The sequence below is a fragment of the Amborella trichopoda genome, chromosome 5, assembly GCF_054954075.1.
Source record: "Amborella trichopoda isolate Santa Cruz 75 chromosome 5, AtrichopodaSantaCruz75HAP2 v2.0, whole genome shotgun sequence".
In the NCBI taxonomy this organism is placed as follows: Eukaryota; Viridiplantae; Streptophyta; class Magnoliopsida; order Amborellales; family Amborellaceae; genus Amborella; species Amborella trichopoda.
Genome location: NC_142340.1, coordinates 6647562 through 6657699, shown reverse-complemented (window position 1 = coordinate 6657699; position 10138 = coordinate 6647562). Strand labels below are relative to the sequence as shown.

The following is a 10138-nucleotide window of genomic DNA, read 5'->3' as shown; positions in this document are numbered from 1 at the left end:
ATAATATGCATTAACTTAAATAACGAATTTACATTTTTTTCAAAATAATAAAAAATGAGATAGATGAGAAACATACACATACCATTACATAGTCATCCCATAAGATTCATCGATAATAATCAAATATATTAATAGTTTGGGAGCCTATAAAATCTCATGCATGCATTACAAGGAACTTGGAGAACTATGACAACTCAACTTCAGAGAAAATCCTTTTTCAACATAATCAAGTCTCAACTAGCTAATACCATAGTGAAATAAGGGCCCACCAAGGTCTAGTGACATAGGGATCTTTCTCACTATAGATGCAACAAGTAATCAGGGTCGTGCACCCAAAATTATGACAGTCTATGTTTTAGTTTAGGGACATGGGCATTTTTGTAAATGACAATAGGGGCTTGCAAAAGTAATTTAGGTTAGTAAAAAGGTGGAGGCCTAGTCCAAAACCACCATAATCAGTGGCTCTTCACTTAAACTCATGTCTACAAGAGACAAAATTTTGTGGCTAGGTTGAACACAATTGCAATCCTAATGTTACATAGAATGTAACTTGCTAAGCCTTCTAGCAGCAAGCGAAAAAATAGATTGTCAAATGGAAATCATCCCCATGGTAAAATTTATAGTGACCAATATCCGGCATGTGTGATTTTTTTAGCTTAAAGAAGGTATTATTTCTTCTAGCTTAAAGAATGTATTATTTCATACATTGCAGCAAATTCAAGAACAAGATTGCTATCACTATCCAAATTCTAATGATTGGTTGAATTATACTCATTTTTTACTCACCTATACTGTTGCTGCCAGGGATGCCTTGATTATATATCTTAGCCTGCAAAAATTATTCACTTACCCAAAAAGTTGGTTTATGTTGTTATAATTATTTATTGACTGCCCAAAACAGAGAAGAAATAAATAATATATGTGGTTGAACTATATAGAGCATTATAGGGATAACAAGGGTTGTCATGAATAACATTTGGAAAATTGCATATAACATTTGCAAGTGATTTTAATAGTTCTTTCCACAAACATTGTGTAATGAGTAAAATGAATAACAATTTTAACATGTTGAAACGCATAAAGCTCTCAAGAATAATACAAATTGAGTATGTGAAATGCAAGAATAATACATTTAAGAATACAATGTAACATTCAATCAACAACCACCTGCAATTCAATAACCCAACAAGGTTCAATCTACTCACCATCAAGCAAAATGACTCGAGTGACTTATATGTGAAGCTCTTTTATGAATTTTAATAATGAAAATGAGAAATAACTATGAAATTACTTTGTTATTTGAACTATGCAAACTTTGAGCTTTTGTCATTAGGATTCACAAGTGACTAGATTTGGTTGATAAGCAAAAACACAAATGATCAAATAAGGAAAAGCTGTAAACTTATCTTCTTGGCACTCTTCACATTGTACATTATATATCTCATCCAATTGTGCAAAATCAAAATCTCTCCAATCCAGAGAGCTAGGCAGACATTCTTGATCCTCAATTGTCTCAAATCGGTTTTCAAAACTTTCACTTCTACCCATTTCCTCTCTTTACTTAAAAATTGCCCTTAAATTTCAGGTCACTAGCAACAAGCAAAGCCTGCCATTGCGCTCTGGGATTCTGGTGAATCCCTTTACAACCCCAACTGGAGCATTAATACTTTCTCATTCCTCTCTCTCCATATCAAAAGCCATTAGAAAGTGCTCCTTGTCAGAAAATACATAATAAGTGGACCCAATGCACATTAACCTCTTTCGTTTGTGCAGTTGAATTTGTGGCAGTGATCTCCAACTCTCGATCAGTGAATCAAATAATCGAAATATGCTTAAATCATGGACATCTATGGATGTATAAGTAGAAGTATCAGCCAATATCTTGAAGTTTTAAGTGATGGGGTCTTAAAAGAACACAAAATTAAGAACATTGAAATCAAGCTTTAGAAGAGGGGTGAACACCTTATGGGTTATTGAGTTTCCAAGGTTAAAAATATTATTGCTTCATGATACCATCAAGGAGCATACCATGCCATAGGTCTTCATGTGGAACGAAGATTATCTTATAGTAAAGATGACTGACTATATCAAAAGGGAAAACATAGAGCATTTGATTACCATGAACGTAGTGCCTGATGAAGAGAGATAAAGGCTGAGGAAGCAAGGAAGAGGAGAGAGAGTGGATTTGAGCAAAATGATGGGAGGAGAGAAATTGACACCATGATTTAGAAATGGCCTTGAATCGGGAAATGGACTTCAAGGGCAAGGCTGCAAGGAGAGAGAGATTTCATCTCTCATTCTCTATGTCTCTACTAATTATTTATAAGAATGAAAAGAATTCAACAATTTAAGAGATAAATAGAAGTAACTGAAAATTGGAAAATCAAGGTTTTAGGACAAAAAAAATCAAAATTTTGGGCTAAGAACTTATTGATTTTGGATTTTGTTGCCTCTAATCTACACAAAAAAGATGCCTTGCGAAAGCAATGGAGATGTTCCTACTTCTCTGTCTTTCTAGATGACCAGCTGGAAAATTTTTGCCAAAATATGAGAGAGAGCTTAAAGAGACAAAGGGCACATCTTATGGTAGAAAGAGATAGATGTAAATGATTTAATACGAGAAAGACATGGAGGAGAGAGAGAGGAAAGTGGTAGGCGTACCAGGTTGAGAGGGAAATGGGAGCTTGACAGGGAGAAGAGGATGTACACAGGAGAGAGGGAAAAAAGGTTTTTTTGAGGGCAATAGATTACTTGTCTTGCGTGTAAAAGATTTCCCAGCCCTCCCCGGGTGTAATAAATTTCACAATATTTCTAGAAATATTGTATAATCTATTTTAATTTCTTTAATAGTAAATGTACGCAAACAGTGTAAATGTCATATTTCATAGTAATCTATTTCCATGTAATATGTTTTCAGGTACTCAAACGACCTCAGATAGTACATTTGATAAATGGGAGTTAAATTCATTTTTTCTCTCTCTCACGTCCCTCTCTATATCTCTCTCACGTCCTCTTTATCATATTTTTCCTTAAGGGTATGTTTGATAAGTAGAGTTAAATGTCCCACTTCCATGTTTGATATTACTGTGTGGAAGCTATAAAATGGAAAGGCAGCCTTCCACGTAGCTTTTTTTTAGTATTAAAAATTGTTCATTTTTTTGAAGACATCCCTTCCATCAAAAGTGATGGAATAATTGTATTTCATAATTTATGAGAGAATCCCTCCCACTCCCAAAAACTCCACGTATCAAACACGCTCTAAATCTCTATCAAAATTTGGAAGTATGTCACTCTCCAATAAACTCTTTATATCTCTCTCTCCCTCTTTCCCCTATATATATCTCTCTCTCCCCCTCTTTTTCTCTTTCTTTTTTAATAGATATGGAAGGTGAATATTATAATTTATATATATCACTATTTCCCTCTTTCCTCTATATATCTCTCTTCCCCTCTTTCTCTCTTTCCCTAGATATAGAAAGTGAAGATGGTAATTTATATCTCTTTCTCTCCCTTTTTAATTCTCTGTCTCATGTCCCTCTCTCCACACTCTCTTTCTTCATCTCACGTCCTCTCTCTTCATCATATATCATTTTTCTAGGGGCCAATATAGAAAGATTAGATGGCTTCTCATTTAGAGATATGTTTTTAGAATTCTCTCTTTATTTATTCATTACTCATAAAGAGAGAAAGATAGATAGAAAATTAGAAAGTTAGAGAGAGAGGAGAGGTGTGTTAGAGATGGAGATAGAAAATTTCTTTTTTGATCAATATCTCTCACTCTTTATCTATCTCATGTCCCTCTCTCCACACTATCTATCTCACGTCCTTTCTCTCTATCATCTATTTCCTTAAATCTCTCACAAAATTTTAAAGTCTTTCATCTCCAACAAACTCTCTTATATTTCTCTCTCTTTCCTAAAATCTCTCATTCCTAAAATATCTCACCCACTCTCTCCCTCTTTTTTATATCGAGGTCATAATTTTTCTCTTTTCTCTATACTTCTTATTTATATCATCGTCATAATTTCTCTCTCCTCTCAATACGTGACTTTGGAGCATTATAAGATGTTTGTTCTTTTTTGTTATCTTTTGTTCTTTGATTTTGTTCTTTAATATTGGTTATTCTAAGTTCAAATATTTTAGTACATGTTTATTCTCTATTTTTTCTATATAAGTACGGATATGGTGGTGTTATGTGTCGTTAGAGTTGAATATTCCTAGATCTTATATGAAAATATTTGGTTTCTTTTGAGATGGATTGTTGATTTGGTTTTCGGTATTTGATAATATATGGGCTGAGTTCCTTTTATCTACTTACCAAACAATCTGATCAAATATATCAAGCAGGTACTGCTTCATATTAACTTGAATTGGGATTTTCGTTTGGTTTGGCTTTTGATATTTGATAATATATGGGCTGGGTTTCTTTTATTTGCTTACTAGATGATCTGATCAAATATATCAGGCATGTATTGCTTCATATTAACTTGAACTGAAATTTTCATTTGGTTTAGGTCAATTTACTTTATATTAAATATTTTTTGATACATATTAGTTTCTAAAGCCTTCAAAAGGAACAAGTAAGTACATGCATGCTTTCTCTTCTTCTATGCTGAATATTTTTATTATGAGTTTATTATATGTATCATGCGACATATTTTTATATTATCTATTTTGTAATAATATGTATTTATAATTAAAAATAGTTTTAATTATCTCTCTCTCTCTTTCTTTAAATCTCTCATCCCATATTTATTTATCTCCCTCTCTCTCTCTCCCTCTCTTTCCCTCTTGATAGGTATGGAAGATGAAGATTATATATTTTAAAAAAAATATATCGATACTCTCTATTTTTAGGTTTCATTTCACAATAGACCCAAGGTTTTAAAAGATATCTCGAGGCATAAAAATTGTAGATTTTATTTCTTCTAACCCCTTTTTTTTTAAACCTTGTTTTTTAGGTCAAACGAATCTAAAAAAAACATACATTTTCTAAATACCATCCTTCCAAATTTCTCTCTCTCCATATTTCCTATCTCTCTTCCCTCACTCTCTCTTTTTACGTTTCTAGAGAGAGTGAGAGACATAGGAAGAGAGAGAAATAGAGAAATTTGAAGTATCTAAGTAAGGAGAGAGAAATGATTGGATTGGATTTCATAAAGTTGAGAGGTTATCGGGAGGAGAGAGAGGTGTTTGGAGAAACACGAGAGGAGAGAGAGACTGAGTGATGCAGGAAGAGAGATAAAGAGAAAAGTTTCGGGTATATAAGGGAAGATAGAGAAATGATTGGGCTTAGAAAAAACATGGTTAAAAAATAGGTTTAAAGTGGCCAGGGGGTTAGAAGATATCTTTTAAAACTTTGGGTTTATTAAGAAATAAAACCTAAAAATATGGGGTATGGAGATATTTTCCCTATATTTTATATTTCTCTTTCTCTCTGTATCTCTCTCTCACGTAACTCTATCCACACTCTTTCTTTCTCTCTCTCACAACCTATCTCTCTCTCATTTGTAGGAAAAACATTAGGTAAATAATACACAGCTTTATCAATTAAATATAAGTATGAGTGTTGTTTCCATAAGGTTGCAATCTTAAACAATCAATTTAAGGCGCACCTTCAAATTTTGATGTATAATATTATTAAGATTATCTCAAAATCTATTTTCAAGCCTGATTCTAAAATTTTAAACTCCAAAAATAGTAAAATCAAGTAGATCTATAAACGTATAAAAATCTTGAAAAAGGATGGTCTAGATAATGTGTTATGAGATGCACCATTTATGGGGGCTCAAAATCCTTTTTTTTTCCATAGTCATACATCTCGATGTCGAGATGATCAATGAAAGGGTTTTTCAACATTAAAACAATCTTTGCCGAGATGATAAGGGTTTTTCAACATTAAAGCAATCTTTGCCGATAGATTTTTTAGATGCATCTGTAGTTCTACATTTTAAGGTTGCAACCTTATATAAACTTTTCCGTATGAGCATTGAATTAAATATTACTTATTCTATTTTGATCCTATAATGATAAATATATCAATTTAGTGATAAATAATGAAACTTTTATATTTTCATATTTTATATCAATTAATAGTATTTGTCAAAAATAAGTAACATGAACATAATCAATTTTTCTTTTTCAATTAAAAACAACTTACTAATTGAATAATGCCTTTTCGAAAATATTATTTAAAAATAAAAATTTATTCTATTATAACTAAATCAGATCGCGTGCAACGCACATGTATAACACTAGTTATATATTAAGCGATAGGAATACCCTCGCTATTTTTGGGGGCCGCATCTCTTTTTTTATTCCATACTTGCCTCCTCTTTTTGTCCATTATCTCTTTCAAAGAACTATCTACACACCTATTTTATAGGTTAACTAAATTTGAGAGAGAGATAGAGAATGAGTATGCACAAGATATTGAATGTACTAATATTTTTGATCATGTAAAGAAAATCAAAGAATTCATATTAGAAATAGAAAGGGAGCATTCCATATATTTTATTTTTCTAATATCTCTCTTCCATTTTACCCTCTCCCTCAATCTCTCTCCTCTCTCCATCTCTAAATAAGTTTCCTAATAAATAATATATTTTGTTTTCCTAAAATCTCTCTCCTATTCTCACCCTCTATGGTTTCTCTTTTCCTCTCTTTCTTAAAATCTCTTTTCCAATCTCTTCCTCGATCTCTCTCCTCTCTCCCTCTCTAAATAGGTTTCCTAATAGGTAGTTAAGAAAGAGAGAGTTTCCTAATAAGTTATGTTAGAGAGAAAAGAACGAATGATTAGAATATTTTTATACATCATCATTAGTCTATCTATGATATATCTATTACATAATAAGCGAGAGGAGCAACTCCTATTATCGTACTACGTGTCCTATCCTATTAAATTTCTCCCTTGATTTATTAATAAATTTTTCTCTCTCTCTCCATTAAACTTTCAATTTTGACCTTTAATTTTTTTTTAGAAAGGTTATCTCATATATAATTTTGTATAACATTAGACTTAACTCTCCCCCTCTATTTTAATTCTCTCTCTCTCTCCCCATCCTATATTTTTCATTTTCTCTCTCTCCTCCTAGTATACATGCAAAGACATTAAAAAATGTACTATATTAAATACCTCTCTCTCAGTCTATTTTAATTTACTTTTTCTTTCGCCCTCCCATGTTCCCAACTCTCTCCCTCTCTCAAGTAGTTATTTGCCTTATACACCTCAACCTTTCTATATATAAAACAATTACTCTCTCTCTCCCACTCTCTTTATGGCTTACATGCAAATCTTTCTCTTTATCTACGGTTTTACATGCAAAATTATCTCTCTCTCAAATAGCAACATTTATTTCCTTTACCTCCTATATTTACTATCTATTTTTTTATCTATTATCCCTCTCAATGCATTTACATGCAGATTATTTCCTTAACTTTAATTTTTTCTTAGTCTTTCTATTTTGGCCTTTTTATTTCCATGAGTCTCTCTTCATACCCCCCCTCCCTATTCTTTTTCTTTCTGTAAATCGTAGCTTCTCTCTCTCTTTAAGTGGCCTCACTCACTCTCTCTCCCAAATGTAGTCTTCTCTTACATCCTACAAATTCTCTCTCTTTCTCAATATAATCTTCTCTTACATCGTACAAGCACTCTCTCTCTCTCTCTCTCACACACACATATGGTGGTTTATGCAAGCACGCAAGCATTGAACAAATATTGGATCTATCCATTCCCTAATGGGTGTGCATCTTTAGTCGAAAATTTCCCCATCTTCATGTGATTGTTGTCATTCCGTTAGCCTTAAGGGTCTCTGGAATTCTAATGGGTGTGTATTTTAGTCGATAATTTCCCCCATCTTCATGTGATTGTTGTCATGTCAGATAAGCAGTAACACTCCTACAAAAGATATTCATATCCAACAAGAGGTTAGCCTTTTCTTCTTAGCCTTGAACTTCCATTATTTTTGCTTTATTTATAAATATGAGAATGTATTTGTTTTTTTCTTCTTTATTATTTTGTAGTATTAGAGTAGTTGACTTTTGTTGTGTAGACATTTCTTCGGTGGTTAATTATGTGATTCAATTAAACAAAAAGTTATTGCTTAAGAACTACGTCTATAGTTTCAATGGTAGCACGCCTTACTGTTTTATTTAAATTTTTTGTTTTTTTATTTAAAATTTTTCAATATTTGAGATTTCATCATATAGATTTATCTTGAGGTTCACATGAGTTGTTTTCTATGTTTATTCACACATATTATACTATATTATTTTCTTCATATTTCAATTAAAATATTTTTCTATTCAGTGAGTGATTGAATGCATGATAAAAAATGAAGCTTTCTATCTTATGTGAATTTCTTTCATATATTTAATGTTATCTGTTTTTAATTTTTAAATAACTTTTTAATATTTTATTTTCAGTTTCTTTAAATTTTTTATGTGGTTAATTTTATTTTTGTTGGACAAATGGGTTTTAGATGAAAAATTAGAAGTTATTAATATTATTGTTTTCAATGTCATTTAGGGGCACTAACCTAGATGATCACATTAAATAATTTTTATAGAATTTTATTTTTAATACAATATTTTATGTTTCTTCAATATTTAGTTTATATTTAACTAATAGTTACATTTCTCTAATATTTAGTTTATATTTCACTAATAGTTAATTTACTAGTAGCGCACGTGTGTTGCACATGATCTGATGGAGCCTGCTCTTGAGCGTCAAATCTTGATCCAACGGGTTAGAGTGTTTCATTTTATATAACTATCACTATCACTATCACTATCACTATATATCTATTATATATTAAGTGAGAGGGATACTCTATCACCATGTGTCTGATTTTTAAGTCATGGAAGATCTCTCTCCCTCTCTCTCTCTCTCTATATATATATATATATATATTGCTTTTCATTCACTTGAATGGGCAATAGGCTTTCTTTCTTAGGGTGCTTTTCTTTTTGAAAGCATATATAGCTTGCAAGGGGAAACTTTTGCTGGAAACAAGAAGGCAATGTTAAGGAAGGTTGTATTGAAAGGTAAAATTGATGCATGAATAGGAAATACTTATTTGTGAGCGTTCAGGAAAGCCCAAAGAGAATGCTAGATAAGTACACGATCTTGGTAGGATCCAATCTTTGGATTCCTATTTCTGCATTGAAGATGGTTATTAAATCCTAACAGTTACATCTCATAAAGAGTCGACAACCTATTGGTTTGACTAGAAATTAATACATTCTAAAACACAAGTCTTAATTAAGTTTTTTTAGCTCAATTTACCAACATTTTTATATTTTGTAATTTTAGCAAATTTAAAACTTAAAATGGCATTTAGGCTAGTAATGACAGAACTATCAAAACTTAAAAAATTCAAGAAAATTAATTTGCTTATGTGGAAGAGAAAAATAGATTACATCATCTCGAAGGGTAAATTATGTTTTAGACTCGGACCCACTAGTTTTAAAGCCTAATGTTAATAGTTAAGCTATAAAACGCTTAGAAAAATTGTTAAAAGATGATAAAATACCTAAGACCATAATGTTGGGTTTTATGGAGGATGACTAAGGTCTTTGAGGACTACACCACAACTTGAAATATGATATGTGCCATGTCTGAGAAGTATGAGACCATTTCTGAAACCCATATGCAGCACTTAAAGGAAAAATATAATTATTGTAGATTGAAGGAAATTGACTTAGTAGCTGAGCATGTCAACAAAATGACAGTCCTTGCAAATGACCTTGCTACAGCTGAGAATCCAGTTCATGATCTTATGCAAGTGTCTATTGTTATTAACAGTCTCTCTCCATCTTGGAAGCCTATTGTAATTGCCTTGAACTAGTAAGCACAAGGGATCACTATGTTGAATCTTCTCATGTACCTCAATGATAAACCTAAGAGAAGAATGATAAAGAAAACAAATGAGCTCTACTTTACTCAAAGTTCATATTCTCAAAACCCTAAGAAATCTAACAACAATGGGAATAATAGTAATAATAATAAATTTAAAGGTCAAGGAAGAAATTTTAAAAATCAAAAGAAGAAAGCTAATAAGACATGTTTTTATTGTAAGAAAACTTAACACATCAAGACCACTTATCTTAAGCTGAAAAATAAAAATAAAGCCATAAT

At 31.6% G+C, this 10138-nt stretch overlaps 1 long non-coding RNA gene across 1 annotated transcript; it reads right to left on the bottom strand.

The window, feature by feature from the left end:
• Positions 1 to 7594: 7594 nt before the first annotated feature.
• On the bottom strand, positions 7595 to 9900 carry LOC148781910 (uncharacterized). Its single transcript, XR_016055800.1, has 2 exons — positions 9534 to 9900; positions 7595 to 7897 (listed from the first exon to the last, which is right to left on the bottom strand). It is a non-coding gene; the product is annotated as an uncharacterized LOC148781910 (long non-coding RNA).
• Between the last annotated feature and the right edge of the window lie 238 nt (positions 9901 to 10138).